The 5,324-nt window shown below is 41.3% G+C and overlaps 1 long non-coding RNA gene across 1 annotated transcript; it reads left to right on the top strand.

Moving 5' to 3' along the window:
* The first annotated feature begins 346 nt into the window (after positions 1–346).
* On the top strand, positions 347–4,876 carry LOC121291137. The gene is made up of 3 exons (XR_005945966.1): positions 347–424; positions 4,195–4,272; positions 4,624–4,876. It is a non-coding gene; the product is annotated as an uncharacterized LOC121291137 (long non-coding RNA).
* The last annotated feature ends 448 nt before the right edge of the window (positions 4,877–5,324 follow it).

Here is a 5,324-nt window from a genome sequence, read left to right as displayed (position 1 = left end):
AATTGATTATAACCTTGCTTCAGGGTACAGAATAGCACACTTGCAAATTTTATTTTTTAGGACATAACCTAAAGGTGCTGGCTGGCTACTGTGAAATGGGTTTCAAAGTAATCCCATGTTTGGCATAGACAGTGATGCCTTTCCTTATCTTGTGCAAGCCAGTCTTCAAGGATCAGACTGTCCAGCAGATTAAACTATTTCAGTTTTGAGGGAGTTTTCAGATACTTCCTGTGATAACGAATAATCTCCTTAGCCAATGGAAAGTTTCCTGTACTCTGCTTATCTTTATAATTGTACTGAGACTATCAATTCGGCCTGCTCCACTAAGTTTAGCATTAAGGCCATGCAAGAACATCTCACAGGATTAGATCACCTCTATTCCAGACCCTCTGAGATCCCATCCATTTTGTTCTGCTGCTGTGAGGTGAGATCCGGCGCAAACAGTGGTAAAAATATCTTTGCTCTAAAGTAGTTTCCTCTTTGGAAGTTATTTGATACAATTTTTTGTTTAGAAAGTGAAACAGAGTCAGGCCACAGCTGGAGTACTGTGCGCAGTTCTGGTTGCCACACCATAGGAAGGATGCGATTGCACTGGAGAAGGTGCAGAGGAGATTCACTAGGATGTTGCCTGGGCTGGAGCGTTTCAGCTATGAAGAGAGACTTGATAGGCTAGGATTGTTTTCCTTGGAGCAGAGAAAGCTGAAGGGGGACCTGATAGAGGTATACAAAATTATGAGGTGCATAGATAGGGTAGATAGGAAGGAACTTTTCCCCTTAGCGAAGGTGTCAGTAACCAGGGGGCATAGATTTAAGGTAAGGGGCAGGAGGTTTAGAGGGAATTTGAGGAAAAATATTTTCACCCAGAGGGTGGTTGGAACCTGGAACACTGCCTGAGGGGTGGTAGAAGCAGAAACCCTCACAACATTTAAGAATTATTTAGATGAGCACTTGAAATGCCATAGCATACAGTGCTACGGGCCAAGTGCTGGAAAATGGGATTAGAATAAATAGGTGCTTGATGAGGTAGATAAGGTGGTTAAGAAGGCATATGGGATACGTGCCTTTATTAGCCAAGGCACAGAATATAAGAGCAGAGAGGTTATGCTGGAACTGTACAAAACGCTGGTTAGGCCACAGCTAGATTATTGCGTGCAGTTCTGGAATCTGCATTATAGGAAGGATGTGATTGCACTAGAGAGAGAGTGCAGAGGAGATTTACCAGGGTGTTGCCTGGGCTGGAGAGTTTTAGTTATGATGAGAGATTGGATAGACTGGGGTTATTTTCCTTGGAGCAGAGGAGATTGAGGGGGGACACGATTGAGGTGTATAAAATTATGAGGGGCATAGATAGGGAAAACAGGAAGGAACTTTTCCCCTTGGTGGAGGGATCAATAACCAGGGGGCATAGATTTAAGGTAAAGGGCAGGAGGTTTAGAGGGGATGTGAGGAAGAATGTTTTCACCCAAAGGGTGGTGGGAATCTAGAACACACTGCGTGAAACGGTGGTAGAGGCAGAAACCCTCATAACATTTAAGAAGTATTTAGATGAGCACCTGAAATGTCATAGCATACAGGGCTATGGGCCAAGTGCTGGAAAATGGGATTAGAATAGTTAGGTACATGTTTGACCGGCGCAGACTCGATGGGCCGAGGGGCCTTTTTCTGTGCTATAGACCTCTATGACTCTATGACTATGACTCCATGATGGCCGGCATGGACATGATGGGCCGAAGGGCCTGTTTCTGTGCTGCATAACTCTATGAGAAAAAGAAAACACTGAAGAATTACCAAGAGACTAGATTTTGCAAAGGATATTTCCGTTCTGATGGTAGCATGCTTTTTTACATTTAATGCAATAAACTTAAGGCCATTGAGAATCTTGAGTTAGGAGGTAGTCAGGTAACGAGAGAAAGCTTTACACTCATTTTAGAAACGTTCGAGTAAGCTCCTTGGCTTGTCAGTTAAAAGTACTGCTTGGGCCCAGAAACACCAGTAGGAGAATGTCAGATACCTGCTCAGAAATTCCAGCCTCAAAGCAGACACACTTCTTTAGGAAAGATTCACTGTTTCTTATCTTTAACAGGCAGGAGAATTAAAATCTCCAGGAATGCCAGTCTCCTCCTGTAAAACGCAGGCCATAACATTGCATAACATTGGCATTAAATATAGAAAGCTTCCACAATGTGACAGGAAGGCAGCTAAAAGGGCATTGAGAAAAGTAGAGAAAATGTCAGACACATGTGTACACAGAAAATAAGAAGACACACAACTGGCTCGTTACTTGTTATCTACTATTCAAGGCTAGATTACTTCCTGGATCCACAAGCTTGTGTTAAATTGAATATATATATAAAAAGCAGCTTTCATGTACGATGTAGTTCTTTATTGTGATTGCATTTTTAGTTGTCATAATATCACCAAAAATAGCCGCTGGAAATATCAGCTTTGTGAAATAACTTTGTCATGTCAATCAGACATGAAAAGGAATCAAAACTATCTACAACAAAACTTTATTTTTTTCACTATTTTTAAATGGACTTTTGCTGAACCAGAAGATGGCTGCTACATGTTACATGACGCACAAGATTGGCCATCTGTTCTGGAAGCTTCCAACAGAGATTGTGAGAACAAAAATGTTCCACTCTTATCCTTGTGGAATCTCACACCCCATTGTAAGGCTACATTATAAGCATAAAACTAAAAGGCTAACAGATGAATTAGCTCCCCAGCTGGGGCGATAAGAAAGACAGAGAGATTGAAACTCGTTATACCTGAAGAAGTGTTAACAGCCACCATTTCACTCGTAAGGGAGGTAATGGATTTTGGCCTGAGGTACATAAACTGCTTATGAAGTTTTAATTAACTAATTATTGGCCACATCACATGACCCCCATGCTCCTTGCCTCTTGGACAGTTTTAACCTTACATTTCTAGCCTCCCAGATCAGTCTGATGATTACCTTCAACCTGAAAAGAACTGTAACAACAGGACTCCCAGTTGACCAAGCAGCCAGCCCCCATCTGCCAAATCCTTGAAGCCTGTTTTATATTAAAAGCATCCGACCATTACCTGTCAAGCAGCCTACATGCATAAACCTCATCGGGCTGCATCCTCATTCACATTTGACAACTTCCTTGCTACTGTCCAACACTAGGAACTCATCTGAACTGAACTTTGCCACAAAGGACTGCCTCTGGACTTTGACTTTCTGGACTCTAGAAATCACGTGAACTAAAACTTATTTATGTGGTTCTTTTACTTTTGTTATCTATAATTGTAAAAATCTCTTTTCTATTCATGTGTGTGTGTGCGCACATGTGTGCTTGTTTGTGTACGTGTGCATTTGTGTTTGTGTGTGTGCGTGTGTAAGTTGCCACAAACTTCCCCACCCCCAATCCCCGGGTTTGATTGTGAAATAAACTAACCTTCTCAGTTCATCATAAAGCGAGCTTGCTGTGTGTTACTTACAAAATTGGACCACACGAATTGCGGGTTTGGGGAAACAGCCACAGTCTCCAATGAAAATCATTCAAAAGTACCTTTGCTTATGGACAGATGGTGAGAGGATAAATAAGTTCAGTTTGCCTCTCCTATTCGTAACGACATCTTCAGTAATAGGAGAATGTCTTTGCTCGTGACTGCTGGGGAGGGGAAAATCACTCTTCATGCGTAAATATAAGCACAGGTAGCTTGGCATGATTACAGGAAGATAATCTAATCACTGACAAAATCATGGAGCCAGAAAGACAGCTGTAAGAGATTAAAACACAGAGCAATTAGTGAGAATGAGAGGAGCATGATCTACATAACTCAAAGAACTGAGGTATAACTGTCTTCTGAACTGTTCACGGGTTACAGTGCTGAAGAACTTTTCCGATCTCATAAAGGGGTGGGGAATGGTTATTCGGGTTTGATTTCCTTAGCTACCACCAGCAGTGAGTGCTAATTCTGCATACTTTTCCTGTAATTTGTGTTCGCGTAATGACTAACCATGGTGTTGTAGGTCAGCTGATTACAGGCCAGGTCTCTTAGCAGTGTGCATTGGAAGTATAATTCTTTTTTTCAGGAATCGTTGTTCATGGTCTTTTAATTGACCTAATTAACAGAAAACTAGACAATGAAAGCTGTGCAAAAGTTGACAGAGAAGAAGAGAACCCATCTATAATTCCTGATTTTCTGCCATCTAATTGACAGAGGGAAAAGCCAGGAAGAAGCGGATGCCAAGGTCTTTCTACTGCTGCTGCTAGTCCCCATTTTCACAGCTGCTCAATGGTACGTTTGAAGTGACGTGGTTTTACATTCTTAAACAATTATCCTCCTTCACTTCTCAAGATAAGTAGTATTTTCTGTGTGTGCATTTGTTTGTAAGTTGCAACTATTGCTTTATTAATTAGATGCACCGTTGAGATTTGAGAAACTGTGGCAAGCTGCAGGAGAGTTGGGACCAGTGCAGCATGATTAGTGATAGGATTGAATAACATAAAATCAGTCAAATGTTACATTCAGTCAGCACAAAGAAACTCGGCAACACATCTGTTCCAAACTGGTATACCAGTGATTTTCTGAAGATCAAATGATTCCAGAAAACACCATCTGACAGGGAAATTTATTTTCTATGCACAGGACTGATGTGATTTCAGAGCTTCTTGACGCACTGTCTTGGACCTTTTGCCTGGTAAACAGCTATGTACAAAACTCACTGCAAGGAAAATCCTGCGATCGCTTTAACATCAATGAATTTCACAGCTGACTGACTGTAACAAGGACTCTGTGGGCTTCTGGCGTACATTCAGTTTTCATATTCAACATAATTCTTCTTGAGGTTCCAACTGCGGGTGAGATCTCTAAAAACAGAGAAGTCTATTAACACAAACAGGTGGTCCAGCAGGTAATTCACTTTTCTTAACGATGCACCGCATGTTAACTTTTCAGGCAATTTATTTGTTATATAATAGTTAAAATGGATTGCCAAGATATCAATATTTGTTCCTGGGCTAGGATTTAGGGTATCAACTCCACTACTTAGCGATCCATACAGTCCATTCACTGTCCTAACGTATGATGAGCAGCTGCCTATGTCAGGCAGATGACACTAACCTTCCTTCAACAACATCGGCACCAATTGCAAAGGCAGCGCTTACAACGTAATGATGGCTAATTATGTCCTCTGTATATACCGAATCTCCCTGTGCTTCCTGATATTGCACATTTTCTAAAGTTACATAGATATACAGATGTCATTCAATTAAATTTCCCCAGTCAGTATTGATATGTAATTGATCAAGGTATGGGAGCCTGGGTCCGTTTTTAATGTGCAACAGAGT

The sequence above is a fragment of the Carcharodon carcharias genome, chromosome 19, assembly GCF_017639515.1.
Source record: "Carcharodon carcharias isolate sCarCar2 chromosome 19, sCarCar2.pri, whole genome shotgun sequence".
Taxonomy (NCBI): Eukaryota; Metazoa; Chordata; class Chondrichthyes; order Lamniformes; family Lamnidae; genus Carcharodon; species Carcharodon carcharias.
This window is presented reverse-complemented; position numbering and strand designations above follow the sequence as displayed.